A 13,026-nucleotide genomic window follows, 5' to 3' on the forward strand; every position below is an offset into this window, starting at 1 on the left:
TGCCAACAGCATATTCTGTCGGCATTTATTGATGTGCGGCAGACATGATACGCTACATTGTGTCATGTCCGCTTGCACATTAATAAAGAGGCCCCTTACTCTTTACGCTACAGTCATACTAACCTGACATGTCCAAATTTAGATTAAGTTTGAGGGAACGTATTTATTACTTGTAATAAGTGCACACGTTAGCATGTTCGCGATATTGCTTACTGTGACTCGCACTAACAGTACTGCGCCACTTGTTATCTGGCCCTATATGGGAATTAAGATGGTCACATTCTATTTTAAAAGTGGCTTTATTTAAAATACTATGGATTTGATCACAATGCTTTTAGAAAAAATTTCAAATGATTTATATTAAAAAATCCCTATATATTTTGATGATGTTTTTCTGTTGATGATCATTAGATCATTTTTGTGATTAAACATATGTTAATAAAGAAGTATACCTGCTTAAAGAATGTTTACTAAAGAATGCCAGTGGGGTTACTCGTAATCTATTGTTTGATAATTATCAGCATGTTAATAGCTGTGGATGAGTCATTTTCAATGTCAATTCAATCACAACCAGTTATTGAATGGTTCTATACTTATCATGTGCCAGTTTTGTTTTCCTGATCACAATACAAATTCTCTATACTTGATTACCCAGGCCATTTTTCAAATTCCACAGTCAGACGGACTCGAGGAACTACCAGACAACAGCTCAAATTTTAACCCAAAAGTTTGAAAAGTAAACACTGATTTTGTATGTGCACAGAGCACTCACATTATTTCCCCCGTATTATTATAACATTAGGAAGAAACACCACCAAACTAATACAAACGCAACCTGCTCAATCAATTAGGTAAAACAATGAATAATCAGCATTTGTAAGTACTAATAAAATAATAAGCACTAATACAAATGTGTGTAATAGATAACCCAACAAACACACATGCAAGGCTATGGGGCCTATCTATCAAGCTCTGAACAGGCGGACAGACATCGCTGGAAATCAACCCGATCGAGTACGATCGGGTTGATTGACACCCCCCTGCTGGCGGGCCATTGTGAGCTGTTGGTGCAATGTTGAATATGGCGAGCGTATTGCTCGCCGTATTCAGCAAGGTCTGGCGGACCTGATACGCACTGTCGGATCAGGTTTGCCAGACCTTGATAAATAGAGAAGGGTAGAAGGAAGCAGCACTCTTGATCCACTGTCCATAAAATCCAAAAAAGTTTATTTCAAATAATTTTAAACAAAAATAGACAAGCACAGCACAGTACAGGCTTCACAAGTGGAGGGGGAGCTATTGGATTTGGCTCGATTCTCATTCTAGCTGGCACCACGCCAACAGTGCTTCCTTCTGTGCCGATATTCTGGGGCTGTAATTGGATAACAGCGTACACACCCTCCTTAGGCTGTAGTGACGTCATTCTCCTACTCACTGTCTCTTGATAAATAGAGGCCTATATCTTATTTAAATCCAATAAAAAGATATACATACATAACTCTATGGGTTTGAAGCATAACAGGTTTAACTGCCCACATTTCACCTATTAGTATTTATGTTCTTTTGGGAAGGTAACAATTCTGAGCTTAAAGGGACATTAAACCCAAAAATTTTCTTTCATGATTCAGATAGAGAATACAATTTTAAACAACATTCCAGTTTACTTTTATTATGTAATTTGCTTCATTCTTTAGATATCCTTTGTTGAAGAAATAGCAATGAATATGAGTGAGCCAATCACACGAGTCATCTATGTGCATCCACCAATCAGCAGCTACTGAGCCTATCTAGATATACTTTCATCAAAGAATATCAAAAGAATGAAGCAAATTAGATTAAATAAGTAAATTAGAAAGTTGTTTAAAATTGCTTGCTCTATCTAAATCATGAAAGAAAAAAAATGTGTTTCCTGTCCCTTTAAGAGGAATCAACAGCAGAAGCATTTTTGGATTGTGATCACTGGAATAAACAAACTGACAATACCAGCCGTCATTCTGAAAATTTGCAGAAAAACAAGCATTAGAATGTGATGAATAACAATGTTTTCAAATGTGTGCAACCTGAACATAAGTAAAGATAGTGGGGCCAATTTATCAATGCGTCAATGTCGACGCATTCGATGGAGTCAATACGCTCGCCAGACATCACTGCGCGAACCTACATATGACGGCCTTATTTATTAAAAAGTATGTCAAAAACACGCGCGTGAAGTATGGAGCAATGAGCATCAGACTGTTCATAAAGAAGAGTCATTGATGTCGCGGATATTCATACCATTTCATTACTGTCCATGAACAAGCACATTTCTCTAAAGCTAATCTTTAATTTTTCATCTGTTAATGTCCAAGAAATAGCTATATTTATACCAGAACAAACAATAATATCTCATAGAAAGTTATTTTTCTATTTATTTGTTATACAAAAAATCTGATATGATATTTTCACATAAATTATGTGTATTTGTATTTCTATAAATGATGATATGCCTAAATGATTATTAATGCTTTGTACATATATCTTTGCACATACTTGTGTGTGTGTATATAGATATATATATGTCACGACACGCCGCTCCAGTCGTTGCTAGGGGCGCGGCATCTTCTTCCTTGCTCATTGCCTAGGGCTGTGCCGGCTCTGGAGGCGTGCAGCACTGACGTCATCGCCGCATGCTCCCTGATGCCGGTCTAACGCTGTGGCGCCAATCCTACACTATTTAAATCTGTTCAGGACGATCTATCACTGCCCAAGTATAGGTGATACTCTGGCATCTACTTATCAATCCGTCAACTGCAAATATGCTGGAATTCCGCAGCGTATTTGTGGCGAGCCTGATTCCCCTTAGTTATCAAACCCTACAGATCGGCAAAAGTAGAATTTTGTGACGCAATATACGATCCGCAAAGTCCGACACAGATCGATGCTTACGTCATTACAGATGTTCCGAATGCAAATTCGGCACTATCTGACTACTTTAGCTAGTTAACAAATTCCTAACAGGTACGCTCGCAACTAATCCAGCCCAGCGTACCTGCAGGCGGCGGATACCATAGGAATCAATGGGAGTCTGAAAGCAGCGAAAGCTCATGTTCGCTGCTGCCTGATATCCCATTGATTCCTATGGTAATGTCTACACCTAACACCCTAACATGTACCCCAAGTTTAAACACCCCTAATCTGCCGCCCCCTACACCGCCGTCACCTACATTATACTTATTAACCCCTAATCTGCAACCCCGACAACGCTGCCACCTACATAAAGTTATTAACCCCTAATCTGCCCCCCCCCTACACCGCCGTTACCTACATTATACTTATTAAACTCTAATCTGCCACCCCCTACACCGCCGCCACTATATTAAATGTATTAACCCCTAAACCTAAGTCTAACCCTAACCCTAACACCCCCTAACTTAAATATAATTTAAATAAATCTAAATAAATATTCCTATCATTAAATAAATTATTCCTATTTAAAACTAAATACTTACCTGTAAAATAAACCCTAAGCTAGCTACAATATAACTAATAGTTACAGCTAGCTTAGGTTTTATTTATATTTTACAGGTAAGTTTGTATTTATTTTAACTAGGTAGAATAGTTACTAAATAGTTATTAACTATTTAATAACTACCTAGCTAAAATAAATACAAATATACCTGTAAAATAAAACCTAGCCTATGTTACACTAACACCTAACACTACACTCTAATTAAATTAATTCCCTACATTAAATACAATTAAATACAATTAAATAAAATTATCTAAAGTACAGAAAAACCCCCCCACTAAATTACAGAAAATAATAAACAAATTACAAGATTTTTAAACTAATTACACCTAATCTAATCACCCTAACAAAATAAAAAAGCCCCCCCAAAATAAAAAAAGCCCTACCCTACACTAAATTACAAATAGCCCATAAAAGGGCCTTTTGCGGGGCATTGCCCCAAAGTAATCAGCTCTTTTACCTGTAAAAAAAATTACAAATCCCCCCCAACATTAAAACCCACGACCCACACAATCAACCCTACTCTAAAACCCACCCAATACCCCCTTAAAAAAACCTAACACTAACCCCTTGAAGATCACCTTACCGGGAGAAGTCTTCACCCAACCGGGCCGAGGTCCTCAATGAATCCGGCAGAAATGGTCCTCCAGACGGGCAGAAGTGGTCCTCCAGACGGGCAGAAGTCTTCATCCAGACGGCATCTTCTATCTTCATCCATCTTCATCCATCCGGCGTGGAGCGGCTCCATCTGCAAGACATCCTACGCGGAGCATACTCTTCGGTCAACATCTTCTTGCTGAATGAAGGTACCTTTAAGTGACGTCATCCAAGATGTGGTTCCATTAGATTCCGATTGGCTGATAGAATTCTATCAGCCAATCGGAATTAAGGTAGAAAAAAATCCTATTGGCTGATACAATCAGCCAATAGGATTTAAATTCAATCCTATTGGCTGATTCAATCAGCCAATAGAATGCAAGCTAATTGCATAAGCCAATAGGATTTTTTCTACCTTAATTCCGATTGGCTGATAGAATTCTATCAGCCAATCGGAATCTAAGGGATGCCATCTTGGATGACGTTACTTAAAGGTACCTTCATTCAGCAAGAAGACGTCGGCCTAAGAGGATGCTCCGTGTCGGATGTCTTGAAGATGGAGCCGCTCCGCGCCGGATGGATGAAGATAGAAGATGCCGTCTGGATAAAGACTTCTGCCTGTCTGGAGGACCACTTCTGCTGAATTCGTTGAGGACTTTAGCCCGGTTGGGTGAAGACTTCTCCCGGTAAGGTGATCTTCAAGGGGTTAGTGTTAGTTTTTTTTAAGGGGGTATTGGGCGGGTTTTAGAGTAGGGTTGGTTGTGTGGGTGGTGGGTTTTAATGTTGGGGGGGGGGATTTGTAATTTTTTTACAGGTAAAAGAGCTGATTACTTTCGGCAATGCCCCGCAAAAGGCCCTTTTAAGGGCTATTTGTAATTTAGTGTAGGGTAGGGCTTTTTTTTATTTTGGGGGGACTTTTTATTTTGTTAAGGGGATTAGATTAGGTGTAATTAGTTTAAAAATCTTGTAATTTGTTTATTATTTTCTGTAATTTAGTGGGGGGCTTTGTACTTTAGATAATTTTATTTAATTGTATTTAATTTAGGGAATTAATTTAATTATAGTGTAGTGATAGGTGTTAGTGTAACTTAGGTTAGGTTTTATTTTACAGGTACTTATGTATTTATTTTAACTAGGAATTTATTAAATAGTTAATAACTATTTAATAACTATTCTATCTAGTTAAAATAAATACAAACTTGCCTGTAAAATAAAAATAAACCCTAAGCTAGATACAATGTAACTATTAGTTATATTGTAGCTATCTTAGGGTTTATTTTATAGGTAAGGATTTAGTTTTAAATAGGAATAAATTATTTAATGATAGGAATATTTATTTAGATTTATTTAAATTATATTTAAGTTAGGAGGTGTTAGGGTTAAACTTAGGTTAAGGGGTTAATAAATTCAATATAGTGGCGGCGGTGTAGGGGGGGCAGATTAGGGGTTAATAAATATAATGTAGGTGGCGGCGGTGTAGGAGGCGGCAGATTAGGGGTTAATAAGTATAATGTAGGTGGCGGCGGTGTAGGGGGTGGCAGATTAGGGGTTAATAAGTATAATGTAGGTGGCAGTGGGCTCCTGGAGCGGCGGTTTAGGGGTTAAACACTTTATTTAGTTACGGCGGAGTCCGTGAGCAGCGGTTTAGGGGTTAGTACATTTATTAGAGTTGCGATGGGCTCCGGGAGCGGCGGTATAGGGGGTAAACAGTATAGTATAGTGTGGGTGTTTAGTGACAGGGTATCAATAAAGCTGAGAAAAAGCCGAAGAGCAGCAAGATCGATGACTGTTAGTTAACAACAGTCCGTGGCTCATCGCCCCGCACTTGGTGTGCAGCTTTTTGACATCTTTTTTGGTAACTTTGTAGAGCGAATTCAGGTCCACGGCCGCGATGTTAGGCAATCTTAGGCGAGCGTATTGGTGCCGTCGAATGCAAGTAAGTTGACGGCTTGATAAGTAGATGCCTGTGTGTGCTCCGTGGTGTGATAGATCGTACTATAATTGCTGGATTACTTATTGCTGCTGAACTTTGCCTGTCTGATTACTCTGCCTCTTAATCCTTTAATTGCTGGACTGCTTTACTGTTGCCAATCCTGCCTGCCTTACTATTCTAGTGGTGTGCCCTTGGACTGCTTTACTGTTATCGAATCCTGCCTGCATGACCATTCTAGTGGTATGCCCTTGGACTGCTTTACTGTTGCCGAATCCTGCCTGCCTGACCATTCTAGTGGTGTTCCCGTGGACTGCTTTACTGTTTCCAAATCCTGCCTGCCTGACCAATCTAGTGGTGTGCCCTTGGACTTCTTTACTGTTGCCGAATCCTGCCTGACCATTCGACTGGTTTGCCTTGGACCACTCTGCTGTTGTCACTGGGGACTGTCCTGCTTGTGGTGAGTGCCACCTACCTCATCTTACTTTCTCTGCTCTGGGATATTTCCTATCTTTCCGTCTTGATGCCGGGATAACAAGACTACTGGCCGAGTTCGGTCTGATAGAGGAATATCCCACGAGCATTACAATATATATATATATATATATATATATATATATATATATATATATATATAGAATGATAACAATCAACCCCATAGGTAGGAAGAAGGAACGCTTCACTCTCCGGTCTGTTCAAAAAAGGCTTTATTTGATCTTCACATATCAGTAATACATCCCAAACGTTTCGATACCGGTTGGTATCTTGTTCACTGGGTGTTGCAAAATGTTTGTGTCCCAAAACGGCTCCTAATCTAACCCACACACCTCTCACCTGTTTATACCCCTAAGTGCTGATGTAACTTCCGGTGTATTGGGAGCAGGCTCCATGCGCACATAACACGGCAAGTCTTTAAACGCATGGCTAATTTGCATAGCCCAGCCTGCTTAGTGACGCATATCTTCATGTCAATCACGTACATTCTCTAGATATGAGCATGTCGTGTGGCAGCCCTTCCAGATCACACCAGGAGGTCGTATTTAAAAAGAAACTAAAGTTAAAAATCGGATTATTAAATAATCCAAATATGTAAGCATTTTTATTCTAAAAAGTGTCAAACACGCAATAAGTTCCCTGATAACACTTTTCCTGGGTTACCCAAATTATACGCTTACATTATTATCCCATCAGCAGGCATAATCATATATCAACCATTGAGTTATATAGGTATTCATTTTTCAACCAATATAATAGACAAAGTAAAAAAAAAAAAAAAATATTGTTGGCAACTGAAATAAAGTTACAATCAAAAAAGGGGAAGAAACATATACGGAAAAAAAAGAAAAAAAAAAAGAGAGCAATAAATATATATGAAAAAATCAGTAAAAATAAATAAAAATGAACAAAAAGAATAACAAAAAACTTGGACATAATTAAATAGGGTATAATAACCAAACATACAGGACAAAAAAAAGAAAAAATAATAAGAAAAATAATAATATAAATAATAAATATAAAGAATAATGAATTCAAAATATAATGGTAATTAATGCAATGGTTTTCAGGTATTTAATGGCCAATATACCAATAATAAGTTCGTACCTATTGGAGTATGTCAGAGAAACCATAGGTTAACACACAACAATACACTGTGATGCGGTATACTTCCAATTATAACGATGATTATCCCTTCTAGTATAAATGTCAGTAAAGAACAAGTCTGTGGCATGCAACAATACACTGGTGGAGACGAGAAGAATCCAAGAGGAAGAGATGAAAACCAAGTTAGAACAACGTGGATACAAAAAGAACTTAATTGAACGGGTGCATACCAAGTTGGCACAGCGTGATCAAATGTCATTATTACAACCACAGGAAGTGACAAAGGGCATGGAAAACAAAAAGGATATTATCTTTGTAACAACTTTCAACCCCATATCCAAAACTCTAACAGAATCAGTCAAAAGGAATTGGGAAATTGTGAGTACGGATAAGTCTCTCCCCTTCTCATGTATGGCAGCCCCACGGATGGTCTATAAAAGGGCACCTAATTTAAAGGACATCCTAGTCCATAATGATCCTGTAAAATGCTATGAAAAGGGTACATGGTTGGATGCTAAAAGAAAATTAGGATGCTATAGATGTGGGGACTGCACTACTTGCAACAGTATGCTGACTGGGATGTACTTTCATCATCCACATACAGGAAGAAAATACAAGATCTTACACAGATTGTCCTGTATGAGCACTCATGTGGTCTATATATTAATGTGCCCATGTTCCTTGGTTTATGTGGGTAAAACCTCTACCACCTTCCGCGAGAGGATGGCGATGATAAAAAGGTCTAGGACCAACCCGTTGCTTGGCACTTCCTTCAGGCAGGACACACACCTGCAAGCCTGAGGACAATGTTAATTGATCATGTGCCCCCCCTGCGGAGAGGGGGGTGACAGGAATACTAAACTCCTCCAAGTGGAAACAGCTTGGATCAATCGGCTGGATACGGTTGCCCCCAAAGGGTTAAATGTGCAGTTGGACTATAATGTCTTTCTTTGAAGAGATATCTATGATTGTTCAATCTATATTTTTAGAATATAGACTTGTTCTTTACTGACATTTATACTAGAAGGGATAATCATCTTTATAATTGGAAGTATATTCTCTGACATACTCCAATAGGTACGAATAGGTACGAACTTATTATTGACATATTGTCCATTAAATACCAGAAAACCATTGCATTAACTACCATTATATTTTGAATTCATTATTCTTTATATTTATTATTTATATTATTATTTTTCTTATTATTTTTTCTTTTTTTGTCCTGTATGTTTGGTTATTATACCCTATTTAATTATGTCCAAGTTTTTTGTTATTCTTTTTGTTCATTTTTATTTATTTTTATTTATTTTTACTGATTTTTTCATATATATTTATTGCTCTCTATTTTTTTTTTTTCCGTATATGTTTCTTTCCCTTTTTTGATTGTAACTTTATTTCAGTTGCCAACAATATCTATTTTTTTTTTTTACTTTGTCTATTATATTGGTTGAAAAATGAATACCTATATAACTCAATGGTTGATATATGATTATGCCTGCTGATGGGATAATAATGTAAGCATATAATTTGGGTAACCCAGGATAAGTGTTATCAGGGAACTTATTGCGTGTTGTTTAAAACTTTTTAGAATAAAAATGCTTACATATTTGGATTATTTAATAATTCGATTTTTAACTTTAGTTTCTTTTTAAATACGACCTCCTGGTGTGATCTGGAAGGGCTGCCACACGACATGCGCATGTCTAGAGAATGTACGTGATTGTCATAAAGATATGCGTCACTAAGCAGGCTGGGCTATGCAAATTAGCCATGCGTTTAAACTTGCCGTGTTATGTGCGCATGGAGCCTGCTCCCGATACACCAGAAGTGACATCACCACTTAGGGGTATAAACAGGTGAAAGGTGTGTGGGTTAGATTAGGAGTTGTTTTGGGACACAAACATTTTGCAACACCCAGTGAACAAGATACCAACCGGTATTGAAACATTTGGAATGTATTACTGAGATGTGAAGATCAAATAAAGCCTTTTGGAACAGACCGGAGAGTGAAGCATTCCTTCTTCCTACCTATGGGGTTGATTGTTATCACTATATGTTTTTCACGCAGCACCCCGGCAGATGCTGAAGTAACAGTGAGTGCACTAAAATTGATACTGGTATTTGGTATATATATATATATATATATATATATATATATATATATATATATATATATATATATATATATATATGTGTGTGTGTGTGTGTGTGTGTGTGTTATGTCAGAAATCTTTTGCAAACATATTTACATATCCCTAAATTCCTTTTTTTTGTTCTAAACAATGTTGTCTTTCATATCTCTTTGTTTATTTATACCACTATATGTATATAGTGTAAATATATAATTATTCTGAGCAAGAATAATTGTGAATATAACATTTAATCAGGGTATTATATGTATTTATTTGCAATCAATAGATATTTTAAGAGCTGGCCAGTTTCCTCTCTGCACCTGTGTAACCCTTTCTGATTGCAGTCTAATTTGAAACACCACCCCTACACAGGTGTTGAAAAATGGTCTGGCCAAATCATCCCCTCTTTATAGAGTTAGACACATATTCTCCTCCTGGGACAATATTAATAAACAAACTATGAGAATATCCTCCACATATTCTCCTATGTCTCCAATCTTTCAAAATACGGAACTTTTGCTCACCCTAGATAACATATTATAGAGAATTAGGTTTCTCATCGCCACTGGCCAACTTCCTTTCCCAAGGGAAATTGAAACCTAGACAAGTCTTGACGGATATCTTGGAGGGCACATTCTCCAATTGGTTAAAGTACTCACAATTGAAACACCTACTACACCTGTCTCTACATAAATACCTGCTTCTATGTCCACTTACCAAATTTGAGAAGCTTTATAAAACCAACATCTCATTGAGAGGAACTCTAGCCTTGTCAAGACGTATCTTAGACGACTGTATATACCATCATACATTGCCGAGATTTACCCAGTCATGGCAAGAAGAATTAAATACAGAAATTGCTCCAGATAAATGGTATAAAATATTTGACTTTACATATAGGTCTTCTATGTCTACTCAAATCCTTGAAATGAACTATAAGATCCTCTCAAGGTGGTATTTGACACCTGTTAGACTAAAGCTGATCTACCCCAGGCTATCCTTTCAGTGCTGGAGGGACTGTTGGGACATTGGAACCCTGTCACATGTTTGGTGGTTGTGACCCCATCTACGCCCCTTTTTGACCGCTCTTGAAAAGGCTCTGCAACCAGTAGTTGACTCCACATTTAAATTGTCCCATATGACAATACTATTTAATGACAAACCCAAGATCTCCTGTAAACTTAGGCTCTCCCTAATTCAGATCTGTATAAATGGGGCCAAATCTTTAATAGCGAGAAAATGGAAATCAAACATTACACCCACTATTTTAGAGTGGAAGGATAGAACACAGGAACTGATATTATTGGAAGAATACTCTTACTTTAAGCAAAATAGACAAGATACTTAGGCCTAGATTTGGAGTTTGGCAGTAGCCGTGAAAACCAGCGTTAGAGGCTCCTAACGATGGTTTTAGGCTACCGCCGGTATTTGGAGTCAGTCAAAAAAGGGTCTAACACTCACTTTTCAGCCGCGACTTTTCCATACCGCAGATCCCCTTACGTCAATTGCGTATCCTATCTTTTCAATGGGATCTTTCTAACTCCGGTATTTAGAGTCGTGGCTGAAGTGAGCGTTAGAATTCTAACGACAAAACTCCAGCTGCAGAAAAAAGTCAGTAGTTAAGATCTTTTTGGGCTAACGCCGGTTCATAAAGCTCTTAACTACTGTGCTCTAAAGTGCACTAACACCCATAAACTACCTATGTACCCCTAAACCGAGGCCCCCCCACATCGCCGACACTCGATTACATTTTTTTAACCCCTAATCTGCCGACCGCCATCTACGTTATACTTATGTACCCCTAATTGGCTGCCCCTAACACCGCCGACCCCTATATTATATTTATTAACCCCTAACCTGCCCCCCACAATGTCGCCGCCAGCTACCTACAATAATTAACCCCTAATCTGCCGACCGCAAAGAGCCGCCACCTACATTATAGCTATGTACCCCTAATCTGCTGCCCCTAACACAGCCGACCCCTATATTATATTTATTAACCCCTAATCTGCCCCCTCAATGTCGCCTCCACCTGCCTACACTTATTTACCCCTAATTAGCTGACCGGACCGCACCGCTATTATAATAAAGTTATTAACCCCTAATCCGCCTCACTAACCCTATAATAAATAGTATTAACCCCTAATCTGCCCTCCCTAACATCGCCAACACCTAACTTCAAACATTAACCCCTAATCTGCCGACTGGAGCTCACCGCTATTCTAATAAATGTATTAACCCCTAAAGCTAAGTCTAACCCTAACACTAACACCCCCCTAAGTTAAATATAATTTTAATCTAACGAAATTAATTAACTCTTATTAAATAAATTATTCCTATTTAAAGCTAAATACTTACCTGTAAAATAAATCCTAATATAGCTACAATATAAATTATAATTATATTATAGCTATTTTAGGATTTATATTTATTTTACAGGTAACTTTGTATTTATTTTAACCAGGTACAATAGCTATTAAATAGTTAAGAACTATTTAATAGCTAAAATAGTTAAAATAATTACAAATTTACCTGTCAAATAAATCCTAACCTAAGTTACAATTAAACCTAACACTACACTATCAATAAATAAATTAAATAAAATACCTACAATTACCTACAATTAAACCTAACACTACACTATCAATAAATGAATTAAATACAATATCTACAAATAAATACAATTAAATAAACTAACTAAAGTACAAAAAATAAAAAAGAACTAAGTTACAAAAAATAAAAAAATATCTACAAACATGAGAAAAATATTAAAACAATTTTAAACTAATTACACCTACTCTAAGCCCCCTAATAAAATAACAAAGCCCCCCAAAATAAAAAAATGCCCTACCCTATTCTAAATTACAAAAGTTCAAAGCTCTTTTACCTTACCAGCCCTGAACAGGGCCCTTTGCGGGGCATGCCCCAAGAAATTCAGCTCTTTTGCCTGTAAAAAAACACATACAATGCCCCCCCCCAACATTACAACCCACCACCCGCATACCCCTAATCTAACCCCAACCCCCCTTAAATAAACCTAACACTAAGCCCCTGAAGATCTTCCTACCTTATCTTCACCTAACCAGGTATCACCGATCCGTCCTGACTCCAAAATCTTCATCCAAGCCCAAGCGGGGGCTAGACATCCATCATCCGACGGCTGAAGAAGTCCAGAAGAGGGTCCAAAGTCTTCATCCTATAAGGGAAGAAGAGTAGATCCGGACCGGCAACCATCTTCTTCAAAGCGGCATCTT

Source organism: Bombina bombina, chromosome 5, assembly GCF_027579735.1.
Source record: "Bombina bombina isolate aBomBom1 chromosome 5, aBomBom1.pri, whole genome shotgun sequence".
NCBI classification, from domain to species: Eukaryota; Metazoa; Chordata; class Amphibia; order Anura; family Bombinatoridae; genus Bombina; species Bombina bombina.